The sequence below is a fragment of the Aulostomus chinensis genome, chromosome 15 (genome assembly GCF_037954235.1).
Source record: "Aulostomus chinensis isolate RoL2024-O1b breed Wild chromosome 15, RoL_Achi_v1.0, whole genome shotgun sequence".
Classification (NCBI taxonomy): Eukaryota; Metazoa; Chordata; class Actinopteri; order Syngnathiformes; family Aulostomidae; genus Aulostomus; species Aulostomus chinensis.
The window spans coordinates 25,788,896-25,804,575 of NC_141334.1; the positions used below are offsets into that span (position 1 = coordinate 25,788,896).

General features: G+C 44.9%; 1 protein-coding gene across 2 annotated transcripts in view; it reads right to left on the bottom strand.

Annotated features, from left to right (window-relative positions):
• The window catches only part of opcml (opioid binding protein/cell adhesion molecule-like), a 400,369-nt gene that overhangs the window by 28,067 nt on the left and 356,622 nt on the right, over window positions 1–15,680 (bottom strand). The window lies entirely within an intron of this gene.

Below are 15,680 nucleotides of genomic sequence, written 5' to 3' on the forward strand. Positions count from 1 at the left end.
CAGTGTGCTGTCAGTAGGACTATGAAATCTGTAAAGAATCCATAAACAGCTGAAAGCACTGCAGCCTGAATGCGACGCCTCACCGTGACCACATTTTTCTGTAATCGCCCCCACCAAGTCAGCACACAGCAGCCAGCTGAGAGTTTATCATTCCTGGCAAGAACTCAGGCAAACTCACACTACTTCTTTCAACTTTAACCTTTTTATTCCGTCGTCAATTGTTGTAAAAGAAACATTCACAAAGGCACAAGAATATTTAAATTTGAAATATACTGGTGTGATGGTGTATATGAAAGGGTTAAATCTTATCAGCTGAGATGAGCTACGAAATGCAGTGGTTGTGTCATGTCACTCAGCTAGGGGTTCGATTGCACCTTTCCAAGTTTAGTAAAGATCAGCCTGCTAGTTGTAGCATGCAGATGACACATCATGACATCATACAAATTAATTTAAAAAAAAAGAACATTCAGAGAAAGCCAAACTATTGAAGCAGTAGTTCACAACTTTTTCTGCCAGCAACCTTTCCTCCATTCACCAGGCCCCCTTCTCATCAGTTCTCACGTAGGTTAATTGTCTCTGCTGAATATTAATGGTGACTATTCTGCATTTCATCATGAACAAGAATACCACTGAACGTCAAATAAATGTCCCACTTAACTGGAGAAAGCAGTCATTTGACACGTTCTTGATTTCTACAACATCATCATGAATCCCACCCATCAGAGGAGTGTGACATTCAAAGCTCTGTGGCAGCAGGACAGGGAGTGTTGTCAGTTCCAACAGTCGTATATTCGTCTTCTCTTTGGACACCGGAGTAATATGAGTTTCCTTTTTTACACAGATATCTGCAATCCCATCACTGAGAGATTTGTCAGAGATTGATGTCAGCTCAAAGTGAGAACTGATGGACCAAAGACAGAGAACACAATCGATAATCGAAACCAGAACTCTGAGACTCTACCACGGAAGTCAGCCTTTAATCTCAGAAACCAGGCTGTGCTGAGCGCCATTTCATCAGCATGTGAGGGAGCACACCCAGCTGGTGCCGGTGCCGGTGCCGGTGCCGGTGCTGGTGCCGGTGCTGGTGCCGGTGTGATCACCACCACAATATTATGCGAGGCTGCACTCCACCTGGAGTCTCCACCGCCCAACAGAAAGCCATTGTACCAATATCAGGGGTGAGGATGTGATCCATCAGTCCCAGTCTGGCACTGGGACGACTGGCACCTTCACCATTTTCATCCTCAAAAGACCAGTGGAAGTCAGTGTGAATAATGAAACACGCATGATGATATTGATGATACAATATCACACTCATACTTGACTTCATTGACAAAGCTGCATTTGATTGGACTGTGTTGTAGAGTCACAGCAGGTTTGAGTGCCAGAGACGAGACCACTGTGATATTTGATGCAATTTCCAAAATGTTGCTTTCAGCGGATCCTTTTAATCAACTGACTTTTTAAGAAGGCCAAAGCTCATCTTGCACTGTTATACAATGGTGGAGAGACCAGGAAGCAGCTGACGCCGGTCACCTCAGACCTGTGCTGCAGCTGCTACCTGTCAGGGAATTTGTGCCTCCAACACAAAGGAAACATGAACAGCACAAACCCAGGATTGCTTTGAGAACACGGCTTCGTCCCCGTCTGCTACATTCAAATTACACTCAACCAAGTTAATCTTGTTTTTGTTTCCAAAAAGAGCAGTGTTCACTCTTTTCTCAAACGCTGTCCCTCAGTCGTTTGTGTTATGAATTTTGATGAATGAAGGAATGTTGTGAAATGACTCTGGGAGGTACAACGCACACTTATGATTCACACAGAAATATGAAAGCAGATGTCCACGTCGCAAAAAGGGAAAGAAAAAGTCGGAGGCCTCGTTTGAATATTCACACATTTTAACGTATTGCAACTTGTATGCTGGTGGGAGAAGGAATGAACACACAGCAAGGGTGCTGAATAGAATTCAGTGTCACTTGTCTCTCTCTCTCTCACACACACACACACACACACACATATATGCAGTATTTGTCGTAGGCTATCAATGTTCCACTGATGAAGAGTTGTGATTATGCATAAATGATCAAGCACAGATCGAGGACTCTACATAGCATCTTGCTACACAAACCTGCCCCCCCCCCCCCCCATCTACTTTGACTAACGCTAGGACAACTGAATCAAGCCCTTTGACGGAAGGGGCCTGAAGCACTGCTTCGTGCTCTGCTGTAGAAAACAAGAACATCTGTTTGCAAGTGACTGGGAAAAAGAATGAAAAAACTGTCTTTAGCTGGTGTTTACAAAACTTTTAAGGTGATTGTGGTTAAAGCAAATGTAACATTATGTAAGTGTGTACGGGAGTGAAGGACTGAAACGGAATCTCACACACACACACACACACACACACACACACACACACACACACACACACACACACACACACACACACACACACACACACTCAGCCACTGCAATGCTTTTCAAAAATCTTGCTCCTAAGGGCTGGGACGTCCACTTGGGGTCAGAGCAGCTGTCAGTTGGAAGGACATCTGAGACTTTGCTTGGCCTAACAATTCAAAACGCTGCTTGAAAACAGTTGAAACTTCTGTGAAATGTAATTTCAACGGTTAAAGCAAAGACATTTTTCCAGGTTTTCGGAGACATCAAATTATTGTCTTCACTATGTTCTCATCCATTTTGACCAGCGACGCCGGGCTCTGTCTCACAACTTCCTCTTCCATCTGGTCCTATTTGCTTATTTATCAACTATTCCGAGTGGTGTTACGGTGAGGGTAGGGATGAGGGCCGCAACGCCGTCTTGTTTGCATAGAAAATCCCCTCTTGTCAACATCCGACGATGACGCATTTGCCATCTACGTTGTAAAGCCAACCTCAACAAATGGGGAGTGAGGCTGCGTTGTCGAAACGGTCGAGCTCCTGAGTATGTACAGGAAATGATGTGTCCTGAAACACTGCGCTGATGATCATCCTAACTTTGTGGTTGTGTTCGAGGTTCGTGCACCGCGGCAGGTCACAACTAGAGATTATTAGCATCGCCATCATCAATTCCTGTGACAGCTGCTGTCACAGCTCAGAGGGACGTCTTCAATCTGCTTTTGTCCACCCACACTTTAAAACCTGGAGACTCTTCATTTTCTGTTCATGAAACAACAACAACAACAAATCTTTATATTTATGTTTCTAGATGTAGCAAATGTTACATTTTAATCATTTTTTGGTTTAAAAAAGACCAAAATGATCACTCACATGATTGATGCACAAAATAGTTGGCGGTTGAATTCATTTTGATTTACTTGATTAACTGAATGTTTTGATGTTTTGGCCCAGGCCAGCATGGCTCAGAGGTAGAGTGGCTGTCTAGCAACCTAAGGGTCGCTGGTTGGATCCCCACCTCCCGGGTGACCATGTCCAACTGTCCTTGAGCAAGATACTGAACCCCCAATTGCTCCTGATGGCCCTGTGACGAACTGGTGACCCATCCAGGGTGAACCCCGCCTCTCACCCAATGTCAGATGGGATAGGCTCCACCCCCTGTGACCTTTAACAAATAAGAGCTATAGAAAATGGAAGGATGGATGTTTCAGCTCCACTCAGCAGTCAAAGAACTCGGAAGGAGCATCTTGTGAGTTTATTCACTTATTCCAGCCGTGAGAGTGAAGCAGATGCTCTGCACTGATGTAGTTTCTGATGTTAGCCTTTTTATTTTATCGCAACTTTCAACTGAAATTACTTTACAGCAAATATCAAAGAACAGTAAAAACATTTTTGACTTACGTTAAAGGAGAACATTGAAAAACTGGGGAAATCATCATGAAGTGAAAATGTCTGGATGTCATCTGTCAGGAGGGTGTTCAGTAAACGGCTTATATAATATCTTTGCATGTTTAGAGTTACTGGTTTTAGAGATTATTTAACAACACACCCACTCCTCCTACTTAATTCTAAAAATAACTGTAAAGTTGCTGTGTGAACAAAAGCGAGAGGAAGTTATTGTAGACACTCGATCATGTGCGTTGAACAGAGGACTTGACAGTTCTCCTGCACAGTAACAAGCTTGTACTCGCTCATTTGAAAGCATTAAAGAATTAGCAACTTAGCTCCAGGAGTGCTGTTCATCAATGCAGCACAAAAGAGCAGTTTCCAAATGGATTCTTTTCATGACCTGGGGGTAAGATTTATTACAGCTGCCGTCAGTAACACCTCTAAAGAGTCCTGACTCATTCAGGCCAACACCAACAGCAGCACCATCAGCCTGTAGGCCTCCATCAGGGGATGCACCTGAGAGCAGAACTACTGCAAACACACATCCTGTACAGTCCCACAGCACATTTGTGGGGGTCACATTACTTCCCACTGATGAGTGCATAGGCCTGTGTGTGTGTGTGTGTGTGTGTGTGTGTGTGTGTGTGTGTGTGTGTGTGAGAGAGAGAGAGAGAGAGAGAGAGAGAGAGAGAGAGAGAGAGAGAGAGCGAGCTCAGCACTGAGACTCATTATCAGCAGCCTAGATGCAGCACCGCCATTAGGCTTCTTGACCTGCTAGTTAGCACTGCAAGCTGAGCCATTAGCAAATGTCATGATTTCGTAAAGCGACCACCAACAGTGGGCTTTATTATGCTGTATCACAATGTGCTTGTCCTCATAATCATACAAAATGCAATTGGGGAAAATGCCATCAGCATTAGTATAATGAAGAACACTGGAACATTAACACTGGATGCAACAAAGTCAACAGCACACGTTAATTCAATTCTGCATCTCCTGAATCCACTGAAGCAGTAATCTTCTCAATGCTGATGGCACAGAGGACACAGAAGTACTTGTCAGTGATTAAGCAAGTACCAAAGCTGCTTCTGTTGTCATGTGGGTGATGTTTGTTGTCAAGGATTACCTGAAATTCCAACAGTTGCTTCCAGTTCTACCTGTAATACCTGTAATAATACCTCTCTGCTCAGGGGGAATTTCATTCTAACGAGAATAACCTGCTAGTAGTTGTCTGGCTCTGCCAACCTGCATCCAGGTTCACCCAGGTTCACCCAGGTTCACCCAGGATCACCCAGGTTCACCCAGGTTCACCCAGGATCATCCAGGTTCACCCAGGATCATCCAGGTTCACCCAGGATCACCCAGGTTCATCCAGGTTCACCCAGGATCACCCAGGTTCACCCAGGATCATCCAGGTTCACCCAGGTTCACCCAGGATCACCCAGGTTCACCCAGGATCACCCAGGATCATCCAGGTTCACCCAGGATCATCCAGGTTCACCCAGGTTCATCCAGGTTCATCCAGGTTCACCCAGGATCACCCAGGTTCACCCAGGATCACCCAGGATCACCCAGGTTCACCCAGGATCACCCAGGTTCACCCAGGATCACCCAGGTTCACCCAGGATCACCCAGGTTCACCCAGGTTCACCCAGGATCATCCAGGTTCATCCAGGTTCACCCAGGATCACCCAGGTTCACCCAGGATCACCCAGGTTCACCCAGGATCACCCAGGTTCACCCAGGTTCACCCAGGATCATCCAGGTTCACCCAGGTTCATCCAGGTTCACCCAGGATCACCCAGGTTCACCCAGGATCACCCAGGTTCATCCAGGTTCACCCAGGTTCACCCAGGATCACCCAGGTTCATCCAGGTTCACCCAGGTTCACCCAGGATCACCCAGGTTCACCCAGGATCACCCAGGTTCATCCAGGTTCACCCAGGATCATCCAGGTTCATCCAGGTTCACCCAGGATCACCCAGGTTCACCCAGGATCACCCAGGTTCACCCAGGTTCACCCAGGATCACCCAGGTTCACCCAGGTTCATCCAGGTTCACCCAGCATCATCCAGGTTCATCCAAAACACCGCGGCTCACACGTCAACGGACTTGAACACATCACTTATTACTTCAGACGACATCATGTCCTGCATGTATGTCAAAAGTGTATATTTGTGCCACATAATTAACCCATCCCAATGTCAGCCTCTGCAACTGTGACTACAAAATATAATGATTATGATGAACAGCGCAAAAATATATAAAATAGTGGAAGTAATGGCTTTGCATGTCTATTTGGTATTGCAAGTATTAGATTTAGTATGACAACGAATGATGAAAGCCGTGTAAACAAATGATTTTGCGTTTTTGGTGTATTTGATAGCAAAGCTGAGGTAGGGGGCAAACCACTGTGGAAGCTTCTGATCTGATGTGACTGCAGGTGAATCATTGTTATCAGGGGTGCTGGAGAGTGTCAGATAAACAATCCAGAAACTTAAAAGGAGAGAATATTTTGTAATTCAGAGAAAAAAATGTTTTAACTCAATCCTGTTTGATTTTGGTATTTTTCTACAAAAATACCTCGCTGTGAAATACTGGATATCTCCTTGAAATCCCTACATTTACTCCCAGCTTACTGTTGATGTTTTGAAATTCAACACAGTTCCAACCTTATCAAAATGAGTCTGTGAGAAAATGTTGGGATTTGCCAGCACTACAGGGCATCACAACAAAAACCTGAGGATGTATTTGTAACCTTCAGAAAGTTACATTTTTCCCTTCGATATACTTCATCCCCAACATCTGACAGAGAACAAAGTCCACTGAAACAAGACTGTGACCGTCTGCCGTTGCTCGAAGTGGGACTAAGTGAAACGAATGTCTCCTCCTTTACCTGGTGAAGCTGTGGTGCTATGAACATGTGTACCAAAGTAAAGCAGGTCTCCACATCGTGCCTGACAGACAACAACCCAGGGGTCTGCCTCCAGTTCTGAGTTCTAAAGCTCTGGGAAAAGCATCCCGGTCAGGAGAGTCTAAAACCCTCTCAGAGCGTTCTGGGATTAATGGTCGTGTGGTGTTGCTTTGTCACACGTGCGAGTCTTGTGCGTCATTCTGTCAGAAATCCGCCTGCCCTTTTCAAACACCGGCACCGAGCTAGAAAATCTCCAGAAATTCAGCGTGACGGTGGGGTGTGAAATTCTCAGGCCTGTGTTGCACCAGCCTGATAATTCTACCTGATGATAATTAATAACGATCCACCAGCGAGGCATTCATGCACGCCATCTCAGTTGCACCCCTGTGGCGTATGACAAAGCCAGCGTGGAGACGGTGGTTACACATGTGAGATGAAAGGAAACATGAGGTGAACTGGGAATACGCATTGCATTCAAGCTTCATCAGGTGTTTGACTGGCTTCATAATATGTAAAAAAAAAACAACAAAAAAAGAAAGAGTGACTGCGCGTAAAATGCAGCAAAGGCTGGTTTGCTAATGATCTGATATAGGAGCTTTAGTTTCCAGGGTTTAAAGAAGCTCTCCGGAGACATCACAAGCCATTAGCTGTTGCTTTAGGGACTAAAAGCCCTCAGTCTATTGAACAGTTCATTAATGTTTCTGCTCCTTTGAAACCTACAGCAAGAGTAGCGGAAATATGCCCAGGAGCTTAAGTGTGCAGGTGGGCTGGATTAGAACAAAGGACATGGAAGTTAAACTCCGGCGAGAGAAGGAAGGAAAGCCCACTTCTGTTGCTTTAGATATCGATGCAAGCTGCCGCAGATTTGATGATGAATGGCTGCTCATTTTGAATCCAAAATTAACCTGGAGGCGCTGATGTCACAAGGCTAATGATGACGGGCACCTCTTAGCTTCACTCGCCACTATTTCAATTATGTTTACTTGGACATAGACTGTTTGCTCTCTAATAACATTATAACTTAATTACACATGGCGTAATTAAAGAGAAATCATTGGAATAAAAATCCTTCATGATGCCAAGAGCAGAATTCCCCCTCGACAGGCCTGTAGAGGGGCATCAATGCTTAATCACAATTTAGCCTGTGAGCGGAGGTCCTGACAGCCATGTCCACCTCTGTGGATAAGTGACTGTCATCTGTTCTCCTGCACCTCAACGAGTGGCAGCCACTTAGCTGGAGCACTTCTCACCTCTCCACAGACACCCTGTCATCCCTGGAGGGCGAGATCAGTAATACCTGTCACAGGCTCGGCTATAAAAGGTTCCGCTCGCACTGACAGCAGTCGTGTGTTCAAACACAGAATTAGCCACTTTATCAAGGAATCAGGAAGCAGCTGACAAGAGTGCTGGCATTTAATTGAGTTTAAAAAGCAAAGACCCCCCAGCGCAAAATGACTGAGAGCACTTAAAACACATTTTATGCTTCAAAAAGTCCAAACTCTACCAGGACATGTCCAGGTACAGAAACAGTCCTGGGCTCATGTTGATTGGTTGGCTGACAGGTGACCTGGCAGCGGCCGTGACAGTGTCAATGAGATGTACGGAGCATCGCCTGACAGCTTCTCCTGTCTGAGAAACTCTTGTTAGTCACTCTGGAATGAAGATCTGCAGTCAGAGAAATGACGCAGGAACATTATCACAGCCACGTGTCCTGACGTCCCATCAGTCTCTCCTCCTTTATCTCCTTCTTTATCTCTGTCCCTCTCTCTCCTTCTGTGTCTCTGTCTTCCTCCATTCTCTGTCTTTGTCTCTGTCCATCAGTCTCTCCTCCTTTCTCTCTCTCTTTATGTCTGTCCCTCTCTCTCCTTCTGTCTCTGTCTTCCTCCATTCTCTGTCTTTGTCTCTGTCCATCAGTCTCTCCTCCTTTCTCCCTCTCTTTATCTCTGTCCCTCGCTTTCCTTCTGTCTCTCTGTCTTCCTCCATTCTCTGTCTTTGTCTCTGTCCATCAGTCTCTCCTCCTTTCTCTCTCTCTTTATCTCTGTCCCTCTCTTTCCTTCTGTCTCTCTGTCTTTGTCTCTGTCCATCAGTCTCTCCTCCTTTCTCTCTCTCTTTATCTCTGTCCCTCTCTTTCCTTCTGTCTCTCTGTCCTCCTCCATTCTCTGTCTTTATCTCTGTCCATCAGTCTCTCCTCCTTTGTCTCTCTCTTTATCTTTGTCCCTCTCTTTCCTTCTGTCTCTCTGTCTTTGTCTCTGTCCATCAGTCTCTCCTCCTTTCTCTCTCTCTTTATCTCTGTCCCTCTCTTTCCTTCTGTCTCTCTGTCCTCCTCCATTCTCTGTCTTTATCTCTGTCCATCAGTCTCTCCTCCTTTGTCTCTCTCTTTATCTCTGTCCCTCTCTTTCCTTCTGTCTCTCTGTCTTTGTCTCTGTCCATCAGTCTCTCCTCCTTTCTCTCTCTCTTTATCTCTGTCCCTCTCTTTCCTTCTGTCTCTCTGTCCTCCTCCATTCTCTGTCTTTGTCTCTGTCCATCAGTCTCTCCTCCTTTCTCTCTCTCTTTATCTCTGTCCCTCTCTTTCCTTCTGTCTCTCTGTCTTTGTCTCTGTCCATCAGTCTCTCCTCCTTTCTCTCTCTCTTTCTCTCTGTCTCTCTCTTTCCTTCTGTCTCTCTGTCTTCCTCCATTCTCTGTCTTTGTCTCTGTCCATCAGTCTCTCCTCCTTTCTCTCCCTCTTTATCTCTGTCCCTCTCTCTCCTTCTGTCTCTCTGTCTTCCTCCATTCTCTGTCTTTGTCTCTGTCCTGCTCTCCTGCTCTCTCTCCGTCCCCACTGATCCTGGATCTGCTCCACCTTCCTGCTGGTAAAGGAAGGTTCTGGTGGCTGCTGTTGCAGGATGTGCTGCTGATGGAGAATTGTTGGGTGGAGGTTCATTGAAGGAGGGAGGTGCTGGACCTGCTCTACTTGGACAGTCAGGACAGAACTTTGGTTGGGGTTTGGACAAATAGAATAGACGTCTTTAGTTGGAGGGACTTTAAATGGTGTCAAAGTCCCACAGCTAGTATGCAGTAATACAGTCAGAGACCTGGTTAACATGCAGTCTGAGGCCTGTGGAGCCCTACGGTATTTCCTGTATTTACTGTATACCTGCTTCCTGCAAGTACTCTGCTTCAAGGATCTTTACGTTCGTGGAATCAGGTCATGTACTTGGAGCACTGAAAGCAAAAGCACTAAATAAAAAATACAGAACATACAGTGTCTGTTTTACTATCATGAAACATATTAGAATAATGTGGCTGAGGCATTCATGTGTAAGACTTTCTGTGGTAGAAACACTTTTTGAGAACTTACACTAATGGTTGTTTTCATCAGTGATGAATTTACTGGTTACTTTATCCATTAAAAATGATAGGCCACTATTACAATCCCCCAGAGCCAAAAATGACACCTTTCATCAGAAACAATAATTATGAGTAATTATAAGGCGCTGCGGTGGTGCAGCGATTCGTGCTGCTGCTCCCTGCAAGAAGAATCTGCGTTTGAATCTGGGTTCTAGGTTTACAGGAAAAACTGCTAATCCAAGCAGCTACCAAATTATTTTCTGTCGATCAACTAATCATCGTCACCACATCTGTTTGAGTATCGTAAGCTAAGCTGTTCTATTTTTTAAGTTCTATGTTGTTACCACCGTCGCCGTTGTGTCTGTTTTCTCTGCTGTCTCTGTTTTGCTTTTTTTTTTTAATTTATGCAGATAGGTGTGTGCCATTTCCCAGGGGGTGATTGGTGGGAGGGTCTCGATCCTGGACCGTGATTGGCCAGGAGGCACCTGCGTGTAAATCGGCCAAGATGCTGCTGGCATTTCCTCGTCTCCGTCCTCTCCAAGTCGCCACAGCTTTTGCTCATTGTTAGTCAGTAGTTTTGTTAGTTTCTCCTGAGGTGTAGGGGTGGACTGCTGTTCTGCTAGCTTCTTTTCTCCTGGCTATTCAGTTAGGGAGGGAGGTGTTTGGGGATCTCTCTGCTTGTGTTTGCTGGGTCATCTGGTTTATTTCATTTTGGCATTAGTCCACCCTTAAGTTTTCATCCACTCATTCTTAGGATCTTTATGTAAATAAATGACATTTCTTGATATTGAAACAGCTTTCATTTTTGTGGCACTCGGGGAAGCTGGATCTAATTATGTTGTGTCCTAGACACCCCTAGACGGGGCCTCACAGTGTTGTTGGACCTCAGCAAATTTGTCTTTAAAGGGTGGCGGCCCAGCCAATGTACGGCATATTGTCTGGTGCAGTTAGCCTCTCTGTCCACTTCTCCTCCCAGGTATTTGTGGGTGTGGCCACTGATTGGGAGCACCTGGGCCCGGTGCTCCTGTCCAGGTGAAACGTGCCAACTTCCGGCAGTTCTGGTTCTCTCTTCTGCATGGCTGCATCTCGGCTGGCAGCTGGGATTTTTGTTTCTTCTGTTTGTTTTCACCCACAACACCTCGCACTCCTGATCTTACTGACTCCCCCACTCCGCTTCGTATTGTTTCTCTTGAGTTGATTGCTTTGTTTCAATGCTGACTTTATTGCTGTCCGCCATTTGTCTGTTCCAAGTTTTTTCTTAGCCTAAGAGACCAAAGTATTGAGTGACTAAAGCTGTCAAATATGTAGCAGAAGTACAGTGGCATGAAAAGGAAAAGTGAAAGCACCCCAGATTTGTTATGGAGTTAAATCTACATCTTAACATACGAGCTGTGTGGGCAAAGGGATGGCCGTATCTCACCACCACTCCATGAACATCCTGTTGTGCCTCAGCTGAAGTGGCGTCTGTCCTTCAGGTTCCTACCGCTCCCTGACTCCTGTTCCCTCGAGCGATCATTTGGAGGGAAAGTAAATGAAACCCATCTCGTATCAGTTCAAATCCCATTTCATGTTTTTCAGTGCTAACAACTGAAAACCTAATTAAGCTTTACTTACTGGAAGCAGATATGTTGTATTGAAAGGGAAGATATGTTAATTAAAAAGATTTCCTCGTTATGTTCACACATTTCCATCAGGCAGCATCACTTTTCCCTTCCTGAGTATTTGCTGTTTCAAATTAGCACCACTGTGACGTCACTGGGGCCTCAGATCTGTTCACGCTCAGACTAGGACTGGCAGGTAGGGTTCATACTTCAGTCTTTTACACTGAATTGATTAATTTAATTCAGACATGTAAAATGTAAGTTAATATCTCATTCGGGATGAAGAAAAGAGTAGTTTATTTCAAGTCATAATTTACTCACACTTTATCCCGAGTTGTAATTAAAGCATCGGCTTTTCAAGTAATTGGAATTTAATCCTTATTAAGATCAAAAGCAGATGTGTGGCATGTCATTGTGGCGCCACACACTTTTTTCCTTTTTTCCCTCCACATTTTCATCATGCAGGGGGAGACGAATCAGCATCATCACAGTGACAGCGTGACATTGATCTCTATCGCACGTCTGACATGCTTGTGACAAAGACTCCCTCTATTGCTCAGGCTCGCCGGAGTGTGTGTGTACTCACTCCAGAGACACAGCTTAAGATCAGCATGTATGGATTTAAGCTACAATTAATGTGCCCAGCGACGTCATGTACTCCTCTCATCAGTGCGTCAGCAGGCGCTTTGACATTCAGCAGCAGCTGCACAGACAAAGCTCGCTGCCACAGAGGATGGCGTAAACACCGAGGAAGAACTTTGTGGCATCAGTGACAATAAAATCCTCTTTAATTGTTAACTTCACACACAGCGGAGAGGGAAAGACCTTGCACGAAAGCCATACCAGGGTCGCCATTTTGTCTGGTAATTCAGGGACGTATATGAAGGTATTGGTGATGAGAAGCCATTAATAGAACTGATGGCTTCAGCTGAAATGAATCAAAATGCTCAAATGAAGGAAGATGAATCTGATCGATTCATTCCGATTCCTCCGCCGAGCGATGTCGACCGGCCCGCTCTTGCTAGTGACCCACATTCTCTCTTTAGCAGAATCATTCACAGCCAAGAAAGAACTTCCTCCTTCTTGGCTTGGTTCCTCACATGGTGACAGAATGGGGACAGTGTAAATTGATATATGGTGATAACAAATTTTGCTTTCTCAGCAGAGCATAACAAATTATATATTGAAAAATGGTTACACTTTATTTCACAATGCCCTAATTATGGCAAGATAACAGCTTAATCCTGTGGAAAAGTGGCTTCACTTTGCCAGTTGGTTGTTTAAAAGAACTAACAAATAATGCCAAGGTGAAGGCAGACGCTTGCTAGCAAGCTGGCATTTTGCATTTAATTCAGTTTCTTCCCAGAGCTCACAGAATATAATCCAACCTTTTGACCAAAAAGCGTGATATTTTTCAACCCTGTGACCAGAACGAGGTGCCCAACACGTGGCACTCGGCACCAAACACATTCAGCACCTCATCACGCTGCCGGGCTTTGTGGCATCATGTGCACATCCAGCACCGTGTTTGGCTCCTCTGCACTTTTTAGGGGTAAACACCAGCAGTGTGTGTGAATCGCAATGGAACATGCAATCAGTTTAATTTGAACATGTTTTTAAACTTTTATTTCCAAAATCGTCCTTTCTGATTAGATGTTTATCATCCCTGAGAGAAGTGGATGTCTAAAATCTCAAGCTTTGATAAAAAAGATGCGACTGTGATGCCTGAAATTTGGAAAAAAGCCTCTGTGTATGACTCCGAAGCCCATTAAGCTCCAAAAGTCATGCAGACAGAAGATGAACATGGCTTCCCATCTTTGCACTCACGAAGATTAATCATGCAATAAAATTTTGAATGGCAGGGATATGTGGAATATGAAGTCTCAGTAACAGACAAGCCCATGGTTCTGCTGCAGTGATTTACCTTCAAATCAATATTGGCTGATATGAGGCTGCCTAATGAGTGCTGTCATTACCATATTTATGAGTGACCCCAGTATGGCTCGATATAATAGAGAATGCCATGTTTCAAAAGAGCAACCTTACAATAAGTGTCTCACTGCCTCCCCCATTTTTCATTTGAACAAAAGGTTGCCTTAATATCCTTTCAGAGTTCTCCACTTTCCCATGTTTGACTTTCTTGACACATCCAATAAGTTGCTTAATATTGGAGGTCCTGGTGGTGTTGGTGCAGCGTCGCTCTGCACAGTGCAAACAGCAGTCCAGCTGCAATGTGTGCATTTGTGTGCAGGTTGTTGTTTGTTCTGGGTGCTCCAGATGTGAGTGAGTGTGTGTGTGTGTGTGTGTGTGCGTGTGTGTGTGTGTGGTTTCTGTGCTACCAAGCAAGACCCAACAGGAGCATGATGTCACCATGCCGCTCCTCTGACCCTGTCACCATTTTTCCCACCTTTTATCCCTCCATGTGACTTCTGATGATAGGTTGCGTGAGCTCCCCTGAATGTGCTGTTTGCTCCACTTGAAGCCTCTCTAGACCCCCCCCCCCCGCCTCCACATCATAACCTAATTGCTGAGCAATTTCCCACCCCCCCCCGCCCCCCATTTGTCTCATTCATTTCAAATGCATGACCTTTCCTGAGAACAATGATCAATCAATAGGTGTTTTCCCTCATCAGGCCCTTTCAAATTAAAACCGTGGAGTGAATTAAAAGTCTTTGGGAGCTGAAGTTATGAAGTGCAAGAGCTGTAACTCAGAGAGGGAAAGGCCAAACATGGCATGCCTGTACTTGATGTTCCCTGCACGGAAAATCAAAGCTACAAATAATGTACAAGCATTGATTGCATGTTATAGATCATAGGTGAGCTGCATGAACTACAGTATTACCACAGGCTGGAGTTTTCTAGAGGATTTCAAAAGAAACAACAATGCAAAGGAGATCTCACGTTGAGCTCGCCTCCAAGTTTCCCACTTACATTTACCAAAAGACACCTTCCAGCTGGGCTGGGAGACCATCCTCCAAGGAGCTGCTGCATTATTGATTAGATCTGATAAAAAACACCTGCTTCTACATCTGGAACAGTTAACGGTGTCAAAGGTGTGGCTTAGGTCTATGTCTCTTCCCTGGCCAAACCAGGTAGGCAATCTGCACTTTATTAGCAGAACAATATGTGCAAGCATGTTTTCTGTCAAATTATCCACTTCCAAAACTTTGTAACTATAGACAACTTTAAGACCGGAGGCAATTTTCCCTGTTTCCTGCTTGGCTTTGCAGTTTGTAGAAAGGACTGTGCTGGGAGTGGCCCCACCAGTCACCGTCACTGTCCCACGTCATCTGTTGCTAACATTAGCAAGAGCAGGCGCCGTTGTCGCTGCTTGATTAGCCGCCATCGCTGGTGCTCGGCTCATTGTCGCCAACTTGGGTTTCGACTGTGCTGCTCTGAATCGTCTCCTCCTGCTCCGCTCTTATTGTGAATAACAAACTGGTTTACGCATTTTTCATTGAAAGCGTTAAAAAAAGATATTGCTAGCGTTTCTCTGCCTACCACTTGAAGGAGCTTGTGTTCCACTCCCAACTGCTGCAATTTATGTCACGATGATTTGTTTTTTTAAAGGAAACAAAGATGTCTTCATCCTCCACTAATTCCTCCTCCTCGTAATATGAGATGTCTGACTTTGAGCATTTATGATTAGCTAAAAAAATCAATTACCTACTGGCAAGATTTAGTGCTCAAGGTCAAACACTGACTGTCAAAGTTGCCCGATGATGAATGGAAATAGTTCATGTTTTAGTGATGTAAAAGCCCGGCGCCTGGAAGACGGTGTGTTCGCAGATCTCTTCAAGGATTAAGGACCAAACTTGAGGCATATAGAGAAGAATCCACATGAATACGTCAAGCCTTGTCAGAGGAAGTGAAACAAGCTGCTGTGAGCACGCAATCACACACGTGATTGAAAACACACCTCAGGTACGCTAACAGCTTTAGATTTCCTGTTGAATTGTGTATCCTTCCAAGTGGTTACACCCACACAACCATAAAAGACTTGTGTTTCAATGCAGTAATTTGTTTCCTTCATTCTGTCTCCGGTGAGAGAACATGCA